Source organism: Schistocerca nitens, chromosome 8, assembly GCF_023898315.1.
Source record: "Schistocerca nitens isolate TAMUIC-IGC-003100 chromosome 8, iqSchNite1.1, whole genome shotgun sequence".
NCBI classification, from domain to species: domain Eukaryota; kingdom Metazoa; phylum Arthropoda; class Insecta; order Orthoptera; family Acrididae; genus Schistocerca; species Schistocerca nitens.
Genome location: NC_064621.1, coordinates 113,350,091 through 113,377,865, shown reverse-complemented (window position 1 = coordinate 113,377,865; position 27,775 = coordinate 113,350,091).

Here is a 27,775-nt window from a genome sequence, read left to right as displayed (position 1 = left end):
GAGACCAAGAGATGAACACGCTAAGCAGATTGAGAAGGATGTAGGTTGCAGTAGGTATTTGGAGATGAAGAAACTTGCGCAGGATAGAGTAACTTGGAGAGCTGCATCAAACCATTCTCTGGACTGAGGACCACAGCAACAAAACAACATGGAAAAAAAATTGGGAAACAGAGAATTGTGATGCACCAAACCGATTTCACGAAGCCGTTGAAGCTAAACAAATAATGATGTGTTTATTCCGTATTTCTGAATAATGACGCAAGAGCTACATTTTGAATATTAGTCAAATTAAGAATTTTAAATTGGCGCGACATGCGCCTCTCTCATGGTCTCACTTAATCCAATTTCACTCCAGTCGGCAATGGGAAGACATCGAAATTGGCTAGAATTGCGAGTAACTGCTGGTCCGAAATGCTTCTCTTGGCCATGACAGAGGTTACGGAGATAGTTTGGTGTGAGTGAAAGTTTTTGTCGTTGGTGAGTAGTGAATACGAGACCTTTCGTACATTAAGGAAAAACCAGTCACCAAGACCATTCGCATCCATAAATGTAACATAACCACTTCGGTTGCCTTATACCGAACTAGGATGTATTTTCCAAGGGGCAGGCCTCGATTTCATGCTGTGTATAGTGAAACCGAAGATGTTGAGTAACTTGTTATAACTAATAAGTAACTGTGTCATAATAAGGAGAAAAACCGGACAAACGTGTGCCTACGATACCGTAGTTACCCAACTGGCATCCATTCGTATCGTTGAAAGGTTCTAGCGACCTCTCGAATTCCACACACACACACACACACACACACACACACACACACACACACACCCTATACCTCTAGACCAACAGCAGCGACGTAGTATGAGAAACATTGTATGTTTTGAAACGTGAGTTTCGGAGTATCATCATATGTGACATATTTGGCTCTATCTCTCGATTGACTTGCCTTAGAAATTTAAATTATTTATCTCGCAAGTGACAGTGGATCTTAGTATTTAACGTAAATTTCAGTTTGATATATCTGTCCGTTCCTAAATGAAAGGGGCTATAACAGACGAAAAAACAGCGAGATTGAAATAAATGGTAAAAAATATCGTTTATGCGATATAATTACAAATTAACAGCTTTTCGGCCTTACGTCTCATCAAATTTCATGAGTCTAGGCCTATGGCTAGCATCTACTATGTCTTGATTGAGTTTCCAAGTATCGAAGCACATGACATAAATGGTCCGATATTTTGACGGTGTTGACGTAGAAGCTTAAATTCCTCAGACCAAGAAGGGGCCGTAGACCTCAGTATTGCAAATAAATATCAACACGGAACCTTTCGATGTTTATGAAGAAAAGCGTCTTATGAATCGGACAGACAGGCACGCAGGCAGACGGACAACAAAATGAACCCAAAAGGGATCCGTATTTACCAACTGAGGCGCGAACCCTAAAAGTGAAGAAACATGTGAGCGTTAAATGATCCTTACGATCTCTCTTGAATGTAGACGCCGACACTGATTCTGCTGCGAACAGAGATGAAGTAGGGCAGCGTTATTCTGCGGTCAGACTCAGTCAGTAGCTAGAAATTGAAACTGCGGCATTCTGTCTGTGATGAGAGGGTGTGTGGTTTCCGGATGGCGTCACTTCTTCATATATACTATGTTCTGGCAGAAGAACGAAAAACGGCTTTTCTTCTTACAGGAGAAAGGTAGTAAGTTTCCTCACCCTTTCGATCCAATCTGAAAAATAAGTCACATTCATAACCTGGACTAAATACAGACAGAAGCATAAAATTCCATTCAAAAATCATCGACGCAGTTCATGGTACATAATATGTTTAGATAATATTTTGGGATTGGGGCCGCAGTTGTAAACACACTGATGCGTGAAACGAGGGCCTAGGATCGAGCAAGTCGACCGTCAGGTTTATTTTATACTATACACCTTTGTACGTCATAAAATTTGCTATCCGTGTACTTGATATACAGAAATACGTTAGTTATGTGTTCACTAACTACATTTTAAGAGAATATAATAGCTAAAAACATTAACCCTCCACTCAATCCTTCATATGATAGCTCACACAACCCCTGTGAAAACTGTTGAACGACTAACCAAAATATACTTTTCAGTCCCTGGATGAAGTTGTGTTCTTACTTTATTCCCTACTGCCAACGGAAAATGTGATTGCGTGCAGATGTTCTAAGCAGATCATCACTGCCACCGAGAGAAAGTTTCAGAGATACTACGAATCATAATGTGAATGTGTTCCATGGACACATCATATCTCTACATAAAGAATAACCCTAAACAGAGTCCTCAGGGCACAGACAGTATGCATTTATTAATATCAAACATAATAATAGATATAACTTATTAGGAAAAATATGATCACATCGAAAACTCTGCCTAATGTGAACTCAGAATGTCGACATAGCATGCACAGGCAGAATGTTTTCCACTGACTCTCTAGCTGCTCCAGAAAAAAAGGCACTTATTCGTATTTAACCTCACAGTCATCAGCTTTACATATGCCGAATGACGGTTGGATCGTTAAGAGAAAGTTCGCATTCCTTTGTACCCTTCCTTTTTAATGAAAGTTGAATGAGTGAAAAGCTCATCGCGCAGAGTCCGCTGACTGACAGGTGTAGGGAATGTGAAATCCAGAGTCCTCTTACATTCGCAGCCTTAACGAAACAATTGTGGAAATACTGTCAATGGAGAAATCTCTTACTTTAAATTCATAAAGATGGAACTATTCTGCTGTGTCTACGAACTCCGAATCTACGAAACAGATAGGAATGTAAATTTTTACATGGGCTTGTTTCACACGGTGTCCTGTCTTGCTAATGATAATTTATCCGTAGATTACAGGCACATGCGTTAATAACAGAGCAACATTGCGTAATACTTAATAAGTATATACCTACAAGGTGATCGGGTTCGAAAGATCCACAAGAAAAATCTTACTTGCAAGGAAAGGCCACGACGTAGGGATCACGCATTTATTTCGAACTTTGTACACCTTTAGCAGGCCATTATCACAACATAATGTGCAAGGGGCACATAACATGTATGGTGCACTACTCTGGCAATTCCAAGAAAACGGCAAGAAAAGTTTTGCACGTCTATTATATAACTGCTCTATCGTGCATAGGTACCGCATGTTAAAAGTTCATGGGGATCAAACGATTAACGTTAGAAATTCGTAAGACGAACATGTATGAACCGACGGTTCGATTCTCGCTCAGACTTAACTTTTAATCTATATCCGACCGTCAGTAGTCATTTTATTTAATTAAGACATTCAAGAGATAATATAATTGAAAAAGCAAGTGTATTTTCATGAAGTTTTACTGATTTTCATTTTACTTGACTACTTGCTATTTTTAATTAAAATTAATTATTAGAACAATCGTATTCATAACTTTGGTACAACTTTAAATTAAGAAAGAAATTGAACGCGCAATTCTTTACTAAGCGTTACCCGTTTCAAAATTTCGTCAGACGGAAGCGTACAAGAAATTAATGATAGAAAATATATATAAGTGCGCACCTAAATACTGCAGTATACAGAAATTTCAAATAGTATCGTACTTACATAAAAACCATAATTTAGTACAAAGCACAAGGAAATGAGCACATAGACTGAACACTCATCTCATGTAGGCATGTCTGGCAGTGCTTTTTATTCGAACAGAACCAGTGCCAAACTGAGTGCAGTGATTCAACTGTCAATGAGGTAAACGAAGGCCAGTAGGTGGCCCTCGCATTAACCATAGAAAGCAAGTCAAACAGTAACTTTACAAACGTCTATACACTGAAATTAAGCAAATGTCAGGACCTTGTGAAGAAGTTTGACAAACACATTTATGCTACTTTTATCGAAGACAAACTCATACTAACAGCATGAAAAGTGCGTCGTTAGGAAACATCGTAAAAAACGTTGCATAGGTAGTCTCTAGTCAGAAGTCAAAAACCAAGACAAATTGCAATCAATAACTGGTATGGTACAAAATAAATACACTCCTGGAAATTGAATAAGAACACCGTGAATTCATTGTCCCAGGAAGGGGAAACTTTATTGACACATTCCTGGGGTCAGATACATCACATGATCACACTGACAGAACCACAGGCACATAGACACAGGCAACAGAGCATGCACAATGTCGGCACTAGTACAGTGTATATCCACCTTTCGCAGCAATGCAGGCTGCTATTCTCCCATGGAGACGATCGTAGAGATGCTGGATGTAGTCCTGTGGAACGGCTTGCCATGCCATTTCCACCTGGCGCCTCAGTTGGACCAGCGTTCGTGCTGGACGTGCAGACCGCGTGAGACGACGTTTCATCCAGTCCCAAACATGCTCAATGGGGGACAGATCCGGATATCTTGCTGGCCAGGGTAGTTGACTTACACCTTCTAGAGCACGTTGGGTGGCACGGGATACATGCGGACGTGCATTGTCCTGTTGGAACAGCAAGTTCCCTTGCCGGTCTAGGAATGGTAGAACGATGGGTTCGATGACGGTTTGGATGTACCGTGCACTATTCAGTGTCCCCTCGACGATCACCAGTGGTGTACGGCCAGTGTAGGAGATCGCTCCCCACACCATGATGCCGGGTGTTGGCCCTGTGTGCCTCGGTCGTATGCAGTCCTGATTGTGGCGCTCACCTGCACGGCGCCAAACACGCATACGGCCATCATTGGCACCAAGGCAGAAGCGACTCTCATCGCGGAAGACGACACGTCTCCATTCGTCCCTCCATTCACGCCTGTCGCGACACGACTGGAGGCGGGCTGCACGATGTTGGGGCGTGAGCGGAAGACGGCCTAACGGTGTGCGGGGCCGTAGCCCAGCTTCATGGAGACGGTGGCGAATGGTCCTCGCCGATACCCCAGGAGCAACAGTGTCCCTAATTTGCTGGGAAGTGGCGGTGCGGTCCCCTACGGAACTGCGTAGGATCCTACGGTCTTGGCGTGCATCCGCGCGTCGCTGCGGTCCGGTCCCAGGTCGACGGGCACGTGCACCTTCCGCCGACCACTGGCGACAACATCGATGTACTGTGGAGACCTCACGCCCCACGTGTTGAGCAATTCGGCGGTACGTCCACCCGGCCTCCCGCATGCCCACTATACGCCCTCGCTCAAAGTCCGTCAACTGCACATACGGTTCACGTCCACGCTGTCACGGCATGTTACCAGTGTTAAAGACTGCGATGGAGCTCCGTATGCCACGGCAAACTGGCTGACACTGACGGCGGCGGTGCACAAATGCTGCGCAGCTAGTGCCATTCGACGGCCAACACCGCGGTTCCTGGTGTGTCCGCTGTGCCGTGCGTGTGATCATTGCTTGTACAGCCCTCTCGCAGTGTCCGGAGCAAGTATGGTGGGTCTGACACACCGGTATCAATGTGTTCTTTTTTCCATTTCCAGGACTTTATATATCAGATATGACTAATAAGTAATATATAAGTGTGATGGAATAAGCTTCCAACCATTACAACATAAAATGTACATAAATATCAACAAATGTAGTCAAATTACAAGAGACGAACACATAATAAATGACGAAACATAACCATTTAGGTGAGCTCAGATTGGTGGCAATAACTTGAATTGAAAGAACTATTTATTATGCGGTGAAAGATGGAATTTTTCCCATTTTTTTATATAGTCACTGATTTAGTGTTAGATAAGTACCTGTCCATCTGTTATCAGTTTACCACCATTACAAGACGAAAAGTTACATGCGTATGACCAACTGTAAACATTACAGTAGTTGTACAAACAATGGATGACTTACAGTATAATCATTTAGGAAGACTAGATGAGTGTCAACAATTTTAAACAAAATGTAGCAATTTTTTTCATTTTCTATTAAAAACGTACAGACATAAAATCAGAAACGTAAACAACTCTCATGAAGTAGATGCGTGAGGATCCGAACAACTGGAACCACTGTAGCCGCAGGCCGCCACCACATAGTGTCTTCTTCGCTGTGTAGCTCCTTTAGTTACACATGATGCGTTGTGCATCGGTACTTTGCATTTGGCCAATATTAATACTTCATGCTAATCATATCGCTCACATTACAATTTTAGTGCAACAAGTGCATGCTTCCTAACAATGCGTTCCACATTGTGGGTGCAGTAAATTTAATTTCTCTTATGAAATATAATTAAATTACACGTATATTACATTCTAACTTTACGCAAAATGAATGTTGACGTTTCGCTAGCAATTCGAGCTTCTTTTGTTGTATATTGCTCTGCAATTCAATACTCTTAAACACTTTCGTAATGCATTCCTTATATGTCCGAACGGAATCCATTAACTCCGAATCAGTATCACCGCTATAACAGCATTATGATTGCCTATAGATCAATTTTTTGTCAACCAATGTGCCTAGCTTTACGCCCTTGACCACAATATGCCAGGACGTTTGATGTTCTCACGCATCTGCCTCAAGAGAGTTATTATATATAGTATTTCTTATATTATACCTTTACGTTTTTAGTACAAATAGAGAAAAATTGTAATAGTTTTTGCAAATTGTTGACGCTCATCTAGGCTTACGTAAATAGTTATATTCAAAGTCATCCATTGTTTTTTCGACTACTATAATGTTTACAGTTGGTCATACTCATGTAACATTTCTTTTTGTAATGGTTGTAAACTGATAACAGTTGGACGGTTACACGATCTAACACTAAGTTAATAAGTATATAATAAAAGGTAAAAAATGCCCCCTGTTATCGTATACTAGTTCCTTCAGTTCAAGTTATTGCCAGAAGTCTGCGGTAACCTAAATGATTCTGTTATGACATTTATTACATGCTCGTTTGCTGTAATTTGACTGCATTCTGCAATACTTGAGTATATTTTATTTTGCCATGGTTGTGAACTTATTCCTTCACTCTTATATTTTACTTATGTTTTATGTTTATATTGTTCCATATCAGTTATTGGTTGCAATTTGTCTTCTGTTTTGACTATGGACTGAAGACCACCTCTGTCACGTCTTTAACAATGTTATCTAACGATGTACTTTTCACACTGTTAATATGCGTTTCTCTTCCATAGAGTTAGAATAAATGTTTTTGTCAAACTTGTTCACGAGATGCTGACGTGTACTTAATTGCAGCGTATAGAAGCTTGTAAAGTTACTGTGATCAACACTAGGGCCACATACTGGCCTTCATTTACCTCTTTGATAGTTCAATCGCCACTCTCAGTTTGGCACTTGTTCTATTAGAATACACGACATTGTCAAATATGCCTAACACGGCTTTGTCAAATATGCGTACATGAGATGAGATTTCTATTGTATTCAGTCTATGGGTTCACTTTCGTGAGCTTCGTACTAAAGTATGATTTTTACGTAAGTAGGATACTATCTGAAATGTCAGTATATTGCAGTACTTATGTGTACTCTTATGCAAATTTTTGTACACTTTATTCCACAGCTTCAGTCTGTCGATGAAATTTTGGGACACCTAAGCTTAATAAAGAACTGTGCGATCAAGACGTTTCTATATTTCAAAGCTGTGCGAAATCTGAATGGTCGCCTGCCTATACTACGGAAGTATTTCTACACGAAGTAATGCATAGTTATAGCTATCACAAATAAATGAAGAAGCTCGTAGAGTTTTCGTAAAAATGTATGCCTGTCGTGATATGCGAAATCCCTTTTACATACATGCATTCTGGTACGGTACCCGGTGCTACTCTGCAACACGGCGCTTCGAGCTGCAGACAAGGAGGCAGTCCCAATTTGGCAGTTAATCTGCTCAGTGGTGACGCATTGCTAATGTAGCAAGAACAAACACTGTAGGCGCAGATTTCTTGAGTATCACAGAATTTAAATTAGTACTACAAAATGGGGTTTTGAGCGGAATTCTTCTTTTTTTCTTTCTTTTTGCAGTCGTCTTAACCTCTTTTTCAACCACCCCTTTTTTCTTTTGATAGGAATGAACGGACACAGTCAGCTTAAGGCCAGGTGGACAAGGGGCGAAACTCGATTCCTGGCCACGATGCTTGCCCCCCACCCCCAACCAACCCACCCGGTCGCTGTGCTGGTCCCTCATATGGACATTGTATTAGAGTGAGCTTTTTTATTTCATGTTTTTTTATTTTTTAAATTTTCTTAGATTTTATCATTAACTTTGTTGTAACTCGTTTTATGAAAAGAAAACTTGTTAAACTAAAATTTAGACAGTTCCTTGACGATTAAAGGCAAGGTGCAACATGTTTGATTTGCAAAAAAAAGCACGTGTCACAAAGACCAGTTGCACTAAGACAAATGCGATGGAGGCGTTTGTTGGTTAGGATCATATTGTGGATGACCCTATACCAAGATTAGGTGACTTCTGTCGAGAAGATATGAAGACTAATGTAAAACCACACGTTTTCCAGGAGACCAATGGCGCGGCCATTTCAACTAGAGAGAAGGATGTTTGTAGTTCTCAACAAGAAAGCAAGGATCTGGCGGTAAGGTGTGTCATCGATAAAATGTCAGCTCCCACAAAACTTATTATAATATAAGAATCACGTAGGTGCCAAAATATAGAGTTGATCCGGTCAACATCGGCATGTGGAGTTAGACCGGCCGGTGGAAGACACATGCACAGACGAAATTTAATAGAGTGAGTTGTTCAAGTACATTTTAAAATAGTACTCCATACAAAAAACGACGAGGCCTTCACTTTGATGGTTGGAAGTCCCAACCCTCCACGGGGACGGGGCCTTGCTATCACATCATATCATACCGAAGTCGAAAAATATGACTTTCCCAAGGGAAACGACCGGATGTTTTGAATCAACTTTCGCGCCATAGTAGCGGGGGCGGGGGGAGGGGGGGGGAGGGGGGGCTGTTTGTGCTTCACAGTACACTTTGCTGAAAATGTAGGAATCTAGGAATCTAAGATCCGCACTTTGTGAAAAAGACTAAGGGAACGACTTCACGAATTGCCCCTTGAATTCGATTCGTCACCTTCCGCCAACTGAGCAGAGCCGTTTTCCTTGGAGAGCGATAAACGGTTAATTTCCAACGATTTGTGGCGAGCGACAACCGTTGCTCATGGAATGACAACGTGTTGAAAACCCTGAAATGGTAATACGGCACATTTCCGTTCATAAATGCGAGCCCCGGAGAGAGAACATCTTCCAGCCACTCAATTGATTAGCAAAACGGTGAAGCAGATATTCTAAGGACAAGACAAGAAGCGACTTGGAGAGGCGGCTTCCCTGCTGTAAGCCCCGTCGGATGCGGATCAAGGGAGCAGGTAGTCCATTCACTACGACAAGTGCGTGAGTATCAGTGAAGTGATTCGATTACCTGGCACTCAGTATGATTGAGACCGATCGCCTTGAGCACCTGCATCAAGAAACCGTGTCTGACTGCGTCAAATGCCTTATTAAAATCAATAAAAAGCAAGGCGCCAGAGACAGAAGTCACTGCAGCCACCGAGATAACTTCGCGGCATTCGACTGGTGTACGTTCGTGAGTTTCACATAGGAACACGTAATTAAACACTATAAATATTTGATAAACATAGGATTGTTTTAAATGATAATTAATTAAAACCACCAGCTGCCGACAGCTGTTGTTGATATACCTCGATGGGGACAGCTGAAAATGTGTGCCCCGACCGGGACTCGAATTTTCAGCCTATGTATATCAACAACAGCTGACGGCAGCTGAGGGTCTTAATTAATTATCATTTATTCTAGAGGAGCAGTACGGTCACCAATGGTATTTGTTATTTCTAGAACAGTTACTGTTTTCATATATAGGCTCATATTTTATTTGTGGTCTCGTTTTATCTCGAATATACGTTCTCTTTTATTCTTTCAACCAGTCCGGTGCCATATTTTACGGGTAGTAGCTGTTGTTCCTTATCTTAATTGCACCGCCGCTTTACGGCGGAATTTATTACGCGATTTCTAGGCAAACTTTCTGTCTCTAAATTTCCGCGCCGACTGGCCGATATTTACAACAAACATTAGCAGAATCAAAGGGAGAACTTACACTTAAACAGTACGTGACAGAAACTGGTTTCAACACGACACGAAATATCATTTACTATTCCCTAGTTAGTTTAGCTTTAATCACAACAAATTGTTCTCATTAAGAAGTACAGGCTACAAATGTTCACAGCCAATGGAAGCAGTTTTCACTACACGGGTAAGATATGGTGAGACATGTAAGCTCTGATTATGGTGTGCTCTCTGTGAAACATTATCGTATGGAAACTTCTATTTTGTAAAATGCGCATCGGTTGGAGAGTATGTGATGCAACTTAGAAGAATAATGGATCAAACGAACTAATTCTAACATCGATCCTGGTAACTTAAGGTTCTTCGCAGTTCTTAAATGTCTACATTAGAATTTGTCAGCAGAGACCTTAAAATCCCTTTCCATTTACGTTCACCATCACCACCAACCCACTATCGTGGCAGCGGATCATCACATTTCCTCGCTGTGCTTCTAATTTGGGGAGGAAACAGTTGATTGGTTCAAACCCAGGTCGTTCCGAGTCCGTATACTGCATGATTTATAGGTGGTTTTCTACACTCTTCTCGACAAATGGGGGAAAAAGATTGCCAAATCTCTAATGTAACGCTAAATTGAAGACACATTTCAATTCATATCCATAGCTTATTCGAAATAACCATGTTACATCTACTATATAAATCATGCACGTTTACACCAATAAAACTAAATTATATTGCCAGCAAAACAAATTTTTTAGTTGGCTTGCCAAAGACATGAAAAAGAAAACTGCATTTATGACAATTACTTTTATTCAATATGTTGTGTACATAGTTCCGCGCAGTCAGCGCGTACACAACTTTCCCACTAGAGCGCGCCCCACTAAGCACAACAGCGCAGGTGCAGCGTTCGTCCGTCTCCGGACTACGAGATGGCGCTGCCTTAGAGACGGACCAAATCTGCTTCCGCCGATCCGCGTATTAATATGTAACGCAGCCAATGAGATTGCTGCTAACATAGAACCTTTTCTCCTTGTGGATCACACTCGCGCAGTGATACCTGAACGCGCGAGGTATTATAACGAGTGTACAGACCTCTGATTAGTCAGTCTGCATTTGTCTGCACCAGTCTGTATCTGTCTGCATTAGTCTGTACCAGTCTGCATTAGTCTGTACCAGTCTATAGTCAAGTTTCAGTCTGCGCCTAATAAGATTATCATATTCCTGTACATAGCCATGAAGAGAAATATATAGACCCTTTGTCAAGTATCAGAGATATGTGAGAATAAGATTAACGTACCAAGACCAAAGGAACTTCAGACTGTCAATTGTAAACAGCATCCAGAATCAAGTTACGTAATGTCTATGCTTTTTATTATTTTAATAAATGTGTGTGAAAATTAATCAAGTTCTGTTTAAAGTTGGTCACCGTCAATCTGCTACTCTAAGCGTGCAACTGGCATTTCTATCGTCTGACCTAACGGCAGAAGATAAATACGCCACGATAACACCACGAGATGTATTGCTGACACTCGCCTACTTCGTTAGAGTGACAAGTCAAATAATCTGATGGTGTGTGTACCAAGGGTCTTACAGTACGCACACCACACAATATTTGTTCATTATTTTGGTAATACGGTAATTTGAGTGAATAGTTACTTTAAAAATCTGCATAATATCTTCAGTTCCAGAATCTGTCGATTGGCCTTTGCTTATCAGTCAGAGGTCTTAAATAACGTATATCATATGGAAAATTCTGACTTATCCAAGATATACCTGCTTTCCTTGAGTACCAGTACCTAATCTTCCTTTTATGTAGACAAGTCTGATGTAAGTATACCTTTACAACCATTTGTAATTAAATTAATGTAAATTAGTTAGGTCTCATTTCTCATTTTAACAGTTCTCATAACAGATACAAGATACGTGATATGTTTTATTGGTACAACCAACGACCAATACGAGCTTAATGGATTGACGCAATGGCCAAATAAATTAGTTTTCTGACACTTATTCATTTGCCAGTTGCTACAGCGTCCCTGACGTTAACTAAGAGTTTTTTAAACTTGACGCATAACCTTAAAATGTTTGTCTTCTTTTTCACGCATCTATGGAAGAATGTACTAATCCACAAATCAGGAGATACTACGTAAGAATGGAAATTAAATGTTAACCGGCGCATATCCGAGAAACCAGAAAATTATTCCATTTCTAGCATGCCGTGCTGTACAAAAGGTACCAGACACCAGCACTGCTATCCCGCCTATGCATTTCGGCCACTTCCTTCATAATTCGCGTATTTAATGTGTGGCTCACTAAATACAACATTTGCAATGAATTGTTCTCGTTACCGATTTTGTACAAGATTTTCTTATAAAGTGTTGTTGTATCAGAAGTAGCCAAATTGCTGGTCTTGTACATCGTGTCGGCAAGGTGGGCAGTTAGCCATTTTGATCGCTATATAATTAGGGATTTTTCTTGTCTTTGGTAGTTGTAAATTATTTTCCTGTCGTGTGTATGCGTTTGTTTGTTGTATTTACAAGCTTGTAATTATTTGAATTTTACAAATAATTTTAACTTCTGTGATTAGTACAAAAATCGGAAAGCCTGGAAGTATGAATGAAAATAAGGCAAAACAAAACCAGACTCCAGTAGATGGCGACAATGCTGTCGAGGCGACTGAAGAGAAGGCAGATTCTGATAAAGACTCTGGAGTAGAAAATGTAAATGACTTGTTTGAGGAGTGGATGTACAATCACAAATTTGTGAATCTGTGATCCCGTCAGTATAGTCAGCTTACTCATGGAATGATCTGACTGCGCGAATTACTGCGAGTTACACACAATCGTCAAAGAACAGTTTAGATATTGCCAAAAAACAATATGATGAAACTGTTAATAAATTCAGGTAACGAATCGAAGGCACTGAAGATAAATTCAGAGAGCAATAAGAAAATTTTCGGAAACAAGGTTTAGTTATTGTCAAGGAACAATCAGACAAAATCGAAAATGAACTTAAACCATCTGATGAAATAAAAAGCAAATTCAGTCAACAAATCGAAAGCGTTGAAAATAAATTCCCACGACAGTCCAAAACCATCGAAAATAAATTCAAACAACAATCGAAAAATTTAAACTGCAAAATATTCAATCACAAATCTTCAGTGCATAAGATTGTATACAAAGTTCGATGCCGTGGTAGGAAATATAAATACAGGGATCATTACATTGGACGAAGTCAAAACAGGAATTTCAAATCTAAGTAAGTCTTTCCACGAGATATCCGAAATTGCAAATAAATTATCAGGTGATGTCACAAAAATAAAACACAAGCCGTCCAAAATAGAGACGTCTACGTCTCGAACCTCACTAGCGAGGTAAACAAGTCGTCTCTTGAGCAGGGTCAGAAGGCGATACAAGAGTTAACTGCTCAGGGAGAAAAATATGATAAAACATTTCAGGAATGCATTTATAAAAAAGACACCGATATAACGAAAAAGACCGAACAAGAAATACGTGTTGCGGTGCAAGCCGTAAGCGCAGAAGTTGAGAAGTTGTCTGTTGAGCACTGCAGGCTAAGCTTTTCCCACGGAACTTTGTGAAATGCGGAAAATTTTAGGTGAAGATTTACCACAGTAACGCAGCTGTATTAATGCTCAAGTAATTGCTCAAGTAATCGACCTCAAACAACAGGTCGAAAGAGTTGTTAACACGCCGCGTGACACAGTACCGACGCCCACGCACATGTCGCAAACGTTCAGGAACTGACCCACAAGTACAAAATGAAACAGGACCTTATGGTACATGTGGTGTCACCGCCAGACACCACACTTGCTAGGTGGTAACTTAAATCGGCCGCGGTCCTGTAGTACATGTCGGACCCGCGTGTCGCCACTGTGTAATCGCAACCTAGCGCCACCACATGGCAGGTCACAAGACACGGACTAGACATCGCCCCAGTTGTACAGACTACATAGCTTGCGACCAGACGTACGAAGCTTTCCTCTCATTTGCCGAGAGACAGATAGAATAGCCTTCAGCTTAGTCCATAGCTACTACCTAGCAAGGCGCCATTTGTATCAGTGCTTATAGCTTACTACTATTCAAGAGATGTATTCCAACAAGAGAATAAAAGTTAAGTAACATCTACGTACTTTTCCTCTTATTCATTAATAAGTCTCATGTTCCAGAACTTCAAGCCCGTCTGCGTTAGTTTAGCGTGCACCTAGCTACCTCATTGTGTCTATGCTGTATGAGCTAGACACAACAGTACACGCGCAGGTTGCAGTTACAATTCTCGGGCGCAGGACCGGCATTAGTAGCCGTGCTTTTGAAAGAAAGCCTTCTTAATCACAGGCAGTTCCAGGTGTTTATTCCAGAAAAAATATTTCCAAAACCAGTGATATTTATACGCAGTTCTAGGGGCATATTGTCAAAGAGGTGGAACGAACGACAGAAAATCTAGTTTGCTACCCTATACACCGAGGGTTAAATCGCGCTATGGGCCGCGACAAAAGCACAATCCTTATCGATGTACGAACGTTTCGAACAGGCAATGTTAAACAAATATTGGCCACCACATATTCAAGCACATCTAAGACGTGAAGCATTGAACCCGGAGACTTGCAGTGTCAAGCAAGGAAGTCTTCGGAAATATTTTGAAAAGTACATTGGAAAGACGCTGCATTGGGACAGTCCCATGACAGACACGGATTTGATAGGAATTTTAAAAGTCAAATTGCCAAGTAGTATTCGGGAAAAGCAAATACACACGCCCAAAGACAATTTGGAAAACATTTTGTCTTTGGTGAATTCCCTCAATTTAATTCAAGAAGACGTGAAGAATATGAACGGCAATAGCAGTGACGGCGCGCAACGTAACGCGAACCAACAATGGTAGGAATCACGCAGGAAACAGCAACGGTGTCATGCCTACTAGCGAGGACAGGAATGACACCGCGCACGCACAAAACCAGAAAGATTCCAGATTTGGGTATAGAAATAAAAATAATAACCACAGATAACACCCTGGGTTTCAGAATAACAGACACTCGCAAAATCAGGGATACGGGGAGCAAAACCAAACCCGAAACGGGAGTCAGTGGCAGCCTAATTTTCAGAGACCATCGCCGGAAAATTTTCATAACCGCCTTCCGGCTGGCAAGACGAGCAGCAATAAGCGAGATATAATAAGAAACCAATACACATAGTTTAGGTTAGTTACCGATCAGCAATCTCAACGACAAAATCAGGCGTGAGACTAGGAGTGGTCCTATCCGGTACCCGGATACCGACAGTGGAATGGAATGGGGGCGAAATGAGTGATGTTATGACGAACATGATTCGTTATAAAAAGGTAATTGATATAAGGTATGAGTTATATAACGACCAATGTCGAGTACAGGATGTTATGAACACCAAGATCAAGCAGCAGTAAACGCTGAAGTAGATGGAATAGCAACAACCGACATTATACACTGAAGCGCCAAAAAAACTGGTATAGGAATGCGTATTCAAGTACAGATATATGTAAACAAGCAGAATACGGCGCTGCGGCCGAAAATGGCTGTATAGGACAACAAGTGCCTATTACATCGGTTACTGCTGCTACAATGATAGTTTATCAGGATTTAAGTGAGTTTGAACGTGGTGTTATAGTCGGTGCCCGAGCGATCGGACACAGCATCTCCGAGGTAGCGATGAAGTGGGGATTTTTCCGTACGACCATTTCACGACTGTACCGTGAATATCAGCAAATCACCGACATCGCTGCGGCCGGGAAAACATTCTGCAAGAACGAAAAAAAAAAATGTTCAAATGTGTGTGAAATCTTATGGGACTTAACTGCTAAGGTCATCAGTCCCTAAGCTTACACACTACTTAACCTAAATTATCCTAAGGACAAACACAAACACCCATGCACGAGGGAGGACTCGAACCTCCGCCGGGACCAGCCGCACAGTCCATGACTGCAGCGCCCAGACCGCTCGGCTAATCCCGTGCGCCTGCAAGAACGAGATCAACGTCGATTGAAGAGAATCTTTCAACGTGACAGAAGTGCAACCCTTCTGCAGACTGCTCCAAATTTCAATGCTGCGCCATCAACAATTATCAGCGTGCGAATCATTCAGTGGAACATCTTCGATATGGGCTTTCGGAACTGAAAGCCCACTGGTGTACGCTTTATGACTGAACGACACGAAGCTTTACACCTCGCCTGGATCCGTCGACACGACACTGGACTGTTGATGATTGGAAACATGTTGCCTGGTCAGACATGTCTCGTTTCAAATTGTATCTAGCGGATATACGTGTGAGGGTATGGAGTTAACCTTACGAATCCATGGACCCTGCATGTCAGCAGGGGACTGTTCAAGCTGGTGGAGCCTCTGTAATGGTGTTGCGCGTGTGCAGTTGGAGTGGTATGGGTCCCTTGATACGTCTAGATACGACTCAGACAGGTGACACGTACGTAAGCATCCTGTCTGATTACCTGCAACCATTCATGTCCACTGTGCATTCCGACGAACTTGGACAATTCCAGTACGCCAATGCGACACCCCACAAGTGCAGAATTGCTATAGAATAGCTCCAGAAACACTCTTCTGAGTTTAAAAACGTTCTCTGGCCATCAGTCATGAATATTATTATGCATATCTGGGATCCCTTGCAACTGCTGTTCAGAAGAGATGTCTAGCCCCTCGTACTGTTACGGATTCCTGAACAGCTCCGCAGGATTCATGATGTCAGTTCCCTCCAGTACTACTTCAGACATTAGTCGAGTCCATGCTACGTCGCGTTGCGGCACTTCTTCGTGCTCGCGGTGGCTCTACACTACATTGGGCAGGTGTATCAGTTTCTTGGGCTCTTCAGTGTAGATACAGGGACGAAAAAAATGTACTTGCTTTAAATTTTTTTTAATATTTGGGCTATTGAGATATTTGAGAAACGTCCCGACTTTGCCTGCGCAGAATTGTGTTGTATTGGGAGTCATTGGTTAACGGACACAAAGGATTTAAAAAGCAGGCAGAGATTGAAGTATTATCTGACAGCGGAGCTGAAGACTGCACGTTTTTCATCGTGAAGGTACTGTCTCTGTCCTGACTGTTAGGTATGGAATTTCTACGAGTGAGTCTATTTTGAATTTGTTGCACGCTAAGGCACGTAAAGGCAAATTTTGCCATAAACTTAAATTGAAGATTATAGCCAGCAAGAGTTGCGGGCAAACAATCATCTTGTTGACTATGAACATGGCAAGCTAGTATCCAATAAAGTAAACGGTGATTCACCTGAGTCTAACAAGATCGTAGCTAAGGCATCAAAATCAGAATACTTTAGAGAACAGCAGAACGCTGAGCTGTCTAATTCGTTGTCATCCTTTGTAAATGTGTTTTATTTATAAACCTACAGTCATAAAAAGTTATCTTTACAAGATAAATGTTGTTACTCATGAGACATTTACACGTCAAAGTTACTCCATTCCGTAATCAAAAAGAGGGGCAGATGAACGAGAAATGCAAAACGTGCTTGCCTGGAATATTGTACAAGCATCCATGCCACCATTGTTAGCAGCACATAAAGCATGTGGTGGCGTGCATCTTGTACTTGACGCTCTAAACATAAACAAAGTTATTGTAAGCCCGAGAACCCGGCCTGAAGTTTTGGAAGAACAATTTCAGAACTTTCAGGGAGTCACATATCTATCCACCATCGATTTGAGCTCATCGTTCTGGCAGGTGGCTTTGTGCGAGAAATCTCGAAGGCACACTGCCTTATTTTTTCTGACGCTCGTACCAATTTAAAGTATTGCCTTTCAGTTTGAATGTTACTTCAGGTGTTTTTATCAAGTTGCTTGACACTGTGCTAAGCCATGATTTATTAGATACGGTAACTGTATATGTAGACGATTTGTTAGTTGCTATATCTAGAGTACTAGAGAATGTTTCTGAGTCAGGTGTTACTGCAGTCCTGGACAAGCCCCAATTTGTCAAAAAATTAAATTCCTCGGCCACATTACATCTTCCTCTGGTATTTTTCCAGGATCCAGACAAGAACACTCCACCTCCTACTACAAAAAGGCAAGTAACTGATTTCTATGGTCTCGCCTCATTCTTTAGTAAGTTGGATCCAAACCAGGTGCTGAACAATCAGGATCTGTTGAATATGCTAAAGAAAAATGCTTCTTGGGTTTGGACAGTAAAGTTCTAGGAAGGTTTTCATAATAATAAAAGAGCCAACGTTCTTCATCATCCAGATATGACTAAAAAAATGGTTCAAATGGCTCTGAGCACTATGGGACTCAACTGCTGAGGTCATTAGTCCCCTAGAGCTTAGAACTAGTTAAACCTAACTAACCTAAGGACATCACAAACATCCATGCCCGAGGCAGGATTCGAACCTGCGACCGTAGCGGTCTTGCGGTTCCAGACTGCAGCGCCTTTAACCGCACGGCCACAGATATGACTAAAGATTTTTGTATTGCGTCTGATACGTCGAATGCAGGACATGATTCGTGTCTCTTTCAGATGACTGAAAATAACGGGTAAACTGTGATTCGCATAATTAGTTTTGCTAACAGAGTGTTATCCGCGTGTGAAAGAACTTATTCAACAACAGAATTAGAAGCACTGAGTGTCGTGTGGTCATTTCGCAAATTCAGTTATTACATCGATGGTTATCATGTAAAGGTATTTTGCGACCACAAGGCGTTAAGTTTTGTCCTATAATGCAGCTAGGTTCACCAGAGATTAACTAGGTGGTTTCTCATATTTCAAGAATTTGATTTTCAGACCGTTTACATTAAGGGTTGTGAAAAAAATCATAGCAGATGCACACTCCAGATTGTCACAAGAGCTTCCTGAATTCACAAAGTTAGTGGAACAGGCGAACGATTGCAAGATCTGTTTAATGAAAGATGCTACACATCGCAAGTACTATCTATAGATGCGCATAAACATGAGGATTTCGCAGAATGCTGATCCCAGATGGAATAAAGTGAAGCAAATCATTCACAATGAGTTTACACAGAAGATTGCACTATTTACAGTTTGTATAATAATGTTTTATTTCATACAATTAGTGCGGAGTCTGACGTATGGCGCGTTTGTATACCTCAGTCGCATGAAGAAAACATAATTTGGTACTCCCACTTAGCATTGGGACAGCGAAAGTCCGAACAGAAGACTGCAGCACACTGCTACGTAAGAAGCCCCCACAGACGTGTGCATTAGTTATTAGGAACCTGCTACGTCTGTCAGAGGGGGTCCTCCACAAAGATACCACTACACCCGATTCTGAGCGTGAAGAAATCACATTGCGTGACCATATCCTCAAGGTAGAGGTGGTATCACGTATCTTGTAGCCGTACATGATTTATGTACCAAATACATTAGGCTGCACACTGCTACATCAATAAAAACTTCGGTTCATACAGTGTGGTCTAACTGGCCACTGGCCTTACCAACTTCAGTAAAACGAACAACTTAACACAAATATCTGAATAGTGATACATAAACTAACTAGGAGCGTAACTTCCTAGTGGATTAACAATGTGTGACGGACCGAGACTCGAACTCGGAACCTTCGCCTTTTGCAGCTAAGTGCTCTACCGACTGAGCTACCCATGCACGACAGCAGAACAGCTTCTGTGTAGTTTGGAAGTAGGAGAGGAGGTACTGGCGGAACTGAAGCTGTGAGGACGGGTCGCGAGTCGTGCTTGGATGCTCAATCGGTGGAGCACTTACCCGCGAAAGGTAGAGGTCCCGAGTTCGAGTCTCGGTCCAGCACACAGTTTTAATCCACCAGGAAGTTGCATATCAGCACACATTCCGCTGCAGGGTGAAAATCTTATTCTGGAAACATCCCCCAGGCTGTAGCTAAGCCATGTCTCCACAACATCCTTTCTTCCAGGAGGGCTAGTTCGGCAAGTTTCGCAGAAGAACGTCTGTGTAGTTTGACAGGTAGGAGACGGGGTACTGGTGCAATTGAAGTTTTGAAGACGGGTCACGAGTCGTGCTTGTGTAGCTCAGTCAGTAGAGCACTTGCTCGCGAAAGGCAAACGTCCCGAGTTCGAGGCTCGGGCACGCATATAATTTCAGTCCGCCAGGAAGTTTCATATCAGCGCACACTCTGCTGCAGAGTGAAAATCTTATTCTAACTAGGAGTTTACTTTACGCACATAAACAATCAGTCAGCAGTTAAGTGTGTGGTGCTTAGGATTTTGCAGCAACTATCAAACAACAGCTACTGCTATTTTATCTTCCCCATGAACAACCTCTGACGCTGGTCAACGAGTTGGCGACATTGCAGCTGCTGCTTTCTCGCGCAGGCTGCCGCGAGAGTCAGATGTCAGAGCAAGCTGACAGCTGAGCCAGTCACGTGCTAGTGACAAGCAGATGTACAAATTCCATCAAAAGGGGGTGGGGCGCTTCCCGCACCTTAACGCCATGCCCACATCTTCAGACTCGGAGCAGCAAACCACAGCAAATATTTGTAATTACATCTACCAGCAGAACAACAAGTCTACAAAGCATTATATAAATTCATATCGTCAAAATTCTCTTGCTCCACATCTAAAACCGTCGATCTACAAGACACCACCAAAACTTTGTCAATCCATTCAATGCGTGTACGTAACGTTGTATAAAATCAAAACCATCGAAATCAACAAAAAACGAGACTGTAATCAAATAACAAAGGTCTATGAAACACACCAGTTCATATGAAACCTTCATCCTTTATCATTTATCCTATTTACTCTTATGTACAGAATTCTGATTTATATAACTAGATTAATGTTTTATTTACCTATATACGTGCATACGTAAATACTTTTTTAACTGGCAGGTATGTGGATGTATTGAAACAACCGTTTATATGCACAAACAATTTCAATGTTCAAAATTGTTGTATGAACATCTTTGCAGCCAAAAATATGCCATTTTTAACTGTACTAAAAAGAATATAAGCATTTGTCATGTTCTTTGCTGTTTGCCGATGCCTTGGAGGCCGTTTATAAATGAAATAGCTTGAAGCCTTGAGGGGGGGAAGGGGGAAGGAAGCATTTCATGGACAGATCCACGTAATTTTATGTAAATGTAAAGTCACAAAGACGGAAAGCACAAAAATGAGCACTAATCTATTTTTTTTGCTTTAATTAATTTCATATCTAAATAACCTATGTACATTAATTTTGTGAAATATAATTATAATATTGTAAATAACATTTCAAAGAAACAGCGGCAGTTAACCTGCGGCTGATTGCAATCGACTGCCATACTTTTTTATTTGTTTTAGAAAGTAAGTGAAGAGCGTTCCTGCTTGGATTCTCTTTCTCCCTCTTACTGGGTTGCTTTTGTACTGATAGTATGCACTATAGCTGTGTTCCTTGCATACCAGTAACTGATCTCTCTTTTATGTAGACAAATCTGATGTAACTATACCTTTAGAACCATTTGTAATTAAGCTAATGTAAGTTCGTTATGTCCTACGAGTTCTCATCTTAACCTTTTAATAGATTTGATAGATGAAATGTTTTATTGTTATAGCCTACGACTAAGACGAGCGTAACTGATCGTAGCGTGGAGACGCAATGGCCGAATACAATTAGTATACATTTGCAACTTGCTACAGCTCTGAGATTAACTACCGATCATCACGAAGGGTTTTTGCAATCTCCAAGCTACGATTCCAAAGAAAAAAAATGGTTCAAATGGCTCTGAGCACTATGGGACTTAACATCTGAGGTCATCAGTCCCCTTGAACTTAGAACTACTTAAACCTAACTAACCGAAGGACATTACACACATCCATGCCCGAGGCAGGATTCGAACCTGTGACCGTAGCGGTCGCGCGGTTCCAGACTGAAGCGCCTATAACCGCTCGGCCACACGGCCGGCGCTACGATTCCATTTCGCCCATAAATATCAGACAACGGCCCTTCAGAATTTATGGTGGTATTATCATTTTTGCTAGTAGTCAATCGGGCCAGTCTCTGCTTCAGTTAATTTTAACAGTTTTCTTCCTACTGATAAATTTCAGTTTCTGCTTAAAACCAAATTATTGTTACACATTTTAATAATCATGTATGCATGTGCCGACGCGTCAACTTCTGAAGAAGCTGGCAGATAAAGCGTAACTTAATTGTAACAAGAATTCCTCTCTTTTTGTTTTTTCTGTTTACACGTTACACTTTATTTCAGTCTTACTTCGAGGCACTAAAGTGTATTATCTACAGAGAAAAATAATGAATTAATCAGTAATAAAACCAGCGAGCAACTTGAAGTTAAAAAATATGTAAATGGTATGACTTAATCAACATATAATTTCCTTCTTAAAAATTGCTGCTCGCTGCATTCAACAAAACAGAATTTTAGTGCACCACACACAACATTTCAAAAGAATAATGGCATGTTATTGATGACACAAAATTAAAGCGGTTATTCAAAACCTGTCATTTAGTAAGAAAAGAGAATTATCACAAAATATGGCAAAAAATAAGCAACTTACCGAAAATAACCGAACAAAGCAAACTTTCAGTAAAAGAGCGGACATTTCCAAACACGTCTTTGAACAATCAAAGACAGGCGTTGCATTCTATACGCTACTCAATCACAGCATATGGAGCGTCATCGAGTCGGCACTTAAAGGCATCGAGAGTTCAACATCAGAGTAAACTGCGACATTAACAACACGGTGAGCGGAGATAGAGTTTGCTTCTTACACGGCAACCTACTGCAGCTAAAATTCATGGATTAAATTTCGGTTTGTCTCATCGTTTTACAAACACATTTCAAGTTAGCTGTACCAGTAGTTTAAAAGTGTTAAATGTTATCTCACAGTGGTATAATACCTGAAAAAATTTCTGTGATAACACATATCGAGTATAAGTAAATCGTTCTCCTGTTGTCATCGCAGATGGAGGAAATGTAATACCTGTGACTCTAGACTATAAATTTTGAATCACGAGACAGAGTTACTTGAAAACATGCCAGTATTAAAAATTTACGTTCTTAATTGTTTTGTAGATTCGAAATTTGTAGATACAGCAGACTAAGTCCATCTTCACGAATTTAAAGAGACAGATGTCTCCGTTCTCACAGTTATTCGTTTGAAACTAAGAATGTAAGGTGACCCTGGATTTCTCTATCCCGAGACGTCTCAGACAGCGTACCGTACACAAAAGACATACAGTCTCATTGGAGTTTCACTAATAAGGAGGGATGCGATTTTTCTCTCAGTGAATCGATCCTCATTCAGCATCTGCAAAATTCATGACTCAGAAATCCAATACGCAAAGGCGTATGCGACAATTCTCAGTCCCTGTAGAGAAAAAACAACGGTCTTTTACACTTCGTATGTGTTTATCACTCTGGGCAAGTAGAGAGGCTCAGCAGCAAGCGTTCTGCTGGTGCATGTGGAATCGAAGCTATGAGTTCACATATATGATAATTTTTTCAGTTCGTTCTCATCAGAGCTAGTATGTTATCTTTATTGTTGTATTTGATATTTACAAACGCATACGAACGTAGTGTGTCCTGAAACCTCTGTTTAAGGAAATTCTTTATTTATAAATATTATCAGTCCGTGGAACACATTCATACTACGATTCATACATAGCACCTCTGTTCTGTTTTCTCGGTGGCAGTGATGATCTGTTCAGAATATCTGTACAGAGACATCTATAGTGAGGACTGAACTAAGGATACAACTTCAGCCTGCGGTTGAAAAATATATTTTGATAGTCGTCCCATTTTTACCACAGTAATTACGCGAATATGAATCATCGTAGATAGCTCAAAATTTTACGTATAATATTCCGCTAAGAACAAGATATGAACAGGCTGAATAGATAGTTCAAATTTTTAGGTACTGTCATCCCGTAAAAAGTGATTGTTGGGCGCATAACTGAGTATCAAATATACAGAGTGCAATTTCTTTGCTCTCGAAAATAAGTGCACTTAAAAAATAAACCTTCTAGGAGATGGTTTTGATCCTAGGATTTCATTTTATTCGCTACCAGTCCCCAAATATAGTCTGAATATATTATGTATTCTTGACAGCATCGATAAATATTGAAACCGATTTTCTTGGGATAGGTCCAGAATTGCACGAATTTGAATTATGTTTAAAATGGATCGAAAGGGTGAGCAATACTTCCGTCCCCTCTCTACATCCACATCTACATGTATACTCAGTAAACCACCGAGAGGTGCATGACAGAGGGGTACGTCCCATTTTACCAGTTAGGCTTTCCTCCTGTTCCATTCATATAAGGAGCACTGGAAGATTGATTGTTTGAACGCCTTTGTGCGGGCAGCAGTTATTCCAATCTTATCGTCACGATCACTATGTGAGCGAGAAGTATGGGCGTATTAGTTTATCCTTAGAGAAATCGTTTAAAGCTGGTTTCTGAAAGTTTGTTAATTGACTTTCTCGGAATAGTTTACCTCTGTCTTCAAGATTCTGCCAGTGCAGTTCCTTGAGTACCTCTGTGACACTCTCTCACGGAGTAAACATACCTATGACCATTCGTGCTGCCCTTCTCTGTATATGTTGAATATCCCCTGTTACTCCCATCTGCTACGGGTCCCAAGCACTTGAGCAATATTCTAGAACCGGTCGCACGAATGATTTGTAGGGAATCTCTTTTGCATATAGATTGCTCTTTCACAGTATTTTACCAATAAACTGAAGTCCACAACCTGCTGCACCCACTACTGAACGTAAGTGTTCATACCAGTTCATGTCCCTACAAAGTGTTACAGTCAAGTATTTGTATAAGTCACTACTGGTAGTGACTCATTGATATTATGGTCGTACGGCACTAGGTTTTTTCGCTTTGTGAAGTGAAAAATTTTACATTTCTGAACATTAAGAGCAAGTTTCCAATCTCTGCACTACATCGAAATTTTATCAAAATCTGACTGACTATTTATGCAGCTTCTCTCAGATAGTACTTCATTACAGATAACTACATCATCTGCAAAAAGCCTGATATTACTATTAATATTGTCTGCAAGGTCATTAATATATAACTTGAACTGCCAGGGTCCAAACACATTTCCCTGGGGCATACACGAAGTTTCTTCTACATCTGATCATCGATCTCCATCCAAGAGAACATGTGTCCTCCCTATCAAAAAGTCCTGAAACCAGCCACAAATATCACTTGATACCCCATAGGATCGTACTTTTAACATTAAAAGCGTAGGTGCGGTTCTAAGTCAAATACTTTTCGGCAATCAAGAAACACTGCATCTAACCGGTTGCCTCGATCCGAAGTTTTCAGTATGTCATGTGAGAAAAGTGCGAATTGGATTTCACATGATCGATGTTTTGGAAATCCATACTGACTGGCAAAGAGGAGATCATTCTGTTGAAGATATCTCATTACGTTTCAGCTCGGGATAGGTTCCAGGATCCTACAACAAATCGATGTCAACAATATTGGACGGTAGCTTTGTGAATCATTTCTACTACCTTTCTTGTAGATGGATGTAACCTGTGTATTTTTACAAGAGTTGAGCTTTTTTTATTTCGGGACCTGCGGCAGATTATAGTTTAAAGAGGGGCTAACTCAGCCACAAATTGAGTGTAGAATCTGACAAGGATTCCAGCGGGGCCTGGAGCGTTGCTCAGTTTTAACAATTTCAGATGTTTCTTAACGGCGGTGACACTAACAATAATAATAATGCATCAAACATTGCTCCCTTGACAACCAAACGCGTTTCATTCAGCGTCTCTATGTCTATATCCCTATGTTTTGTTTTACACCTATTACGCAGTAATCTCTGTTCTTTTAGAAGTTTCTTTACGGTGACCGTATACAATGGCGGGTCCCTCCCATTATGAACTGCTCTATTGGGTACCTAACTGTTCAGTTCGTCGTCAAATATTTTTTTAAACTGAAGGTAGATTTCCTCTATATGCTCCTGTCCTGTGCTAAGGGTTTCAAGTTTCTCACTGAGATATGACACTACTGATTTTTTATCTAGTTTTCTGAACATGTACGTGGTATATCTTTCTGCTTGTTCCAGTTGTCCTTTGTATTTTGATAATCATTGTTGACACAACACTTTCATGGCCACTGATAATTATTCCAATGTTGATATCCTCAAAGAGGTCAGGTCTATTTGTTGCCGTTAGATCCAATATATTTCCATCATGAGTCGGGTTCCCAACGATCTGTTCCAGGTAGTTTTCAGAAAACAGATTTATAATGTTTCACGGGATGTTTTATTACGCTCACCACTAACAAAACTATAATTTTCTCAGTTAATTGTTGGATGATCAAAATCTCCACCAATGATTCCCTTCTGATTGGGGAACTTACTTGCAAGTGAACTAAGGTTTTCTCTAAAGTTTCCGGTTACATCAGCAGATGAGTCTGGTGGGCGATAGATGGATCTAATTATCATTTTATACCAACCCCTGAAACTGAGTCTTGCCCAAACAATCTCACATGGAGCTTCACTTTCTATCTCGGTGGATTTCAGTACTGCAACCAACACACTACCTCAATTTCTCATTTGCCTGTCCTTTCGATATACACTTAAATTTTCCCCAAAAATCTCACTGCTATTAATTTCAGATTATAACCAGTATTCTATACCTAGTAATATTTACGCTTTACTGCTGGTTCGTGTTCGATTCTTGGTAGTGGCTTTTTTTAATTCGATATTTTTTTCGGTTCATCTGGTAATATTGTAATGATCAGAATACCCCACTCATTGTGAAAACTTTCACAAATAGATGACTAGCTTGGATTAGGCAATAATTTACTTCCGGTTTATTTTTGTTCTTTACAAGCATTGAAAAGAACTTTAAATATACATACGTTTTTAATTATTAATCACACACAAAATGTAGTTTTTGTGTTATTATTGAAAAACAAGAAATCGAAGAACTTCATTATTTGTTTGGATACGATGACTTCGAGAAATCCGTTAGTTGCATGTGTTCTCCGATGCGTATGTTTCTTTTCGTGCTGCTCAGACTTTTGAAGTTTATGGGACGTGCCTGTGAACGACAACAATAATTTCGTCATAATCTTTAAGATACTCGTTGTTATTAAAATTTTATGTGAGGTTATTTTATGAGTAAAAGATAATGAGATATATGTAGAAATGCAAGAAAAATATGACAAAGAGGGTAATCGAGGAGTCATTTTCTGACCAGTAGTACGTCAGCTTTTGAGGACTTAGTAAATAACCTTACCTTTTAGCAAGACTCGGTGCTCGGTGTTTTCGTTTGTATGCTGGCATTAAGCTCCAATAGATGATTGTTGATTATTTTCATAAGACACCGATTGTGGGTAAATGAGCTGCAGCTATAAAGGTTCACAATCGATTGTAGACATTTGTAGTTTTATACAGGAATTATAAACAAGAAGTGCGCTTACATCTGACACTTTATTTCGAGTATTCATCTATAATATGTGAACTTACGACAAAATTAATTACCACTCTAACCTGCAAGTCAGTGGCTTATTTTTCTTTGGGTACCGTTAGAACGCTCGTTTCGAGATCGATTCACGACACCCAGTAGCTTATTATACTAATTACGTATCTATAGATGAAACTGTCGCTTGTGCTTACGCAGCTTGTACGTATTTGTTAGATTTACACCAGTACTTTAGTTGCAGCATTAATAGAATATGTTGAAACCATTGAACGGGACCATTAGAATGAAGCCTTCACTCTCGAGAAAACCGCCACCAATCCGCCACGACATACAGTTATCACCATTGTATCGACTTGACAAAATCATTGTGCGTGAACGATC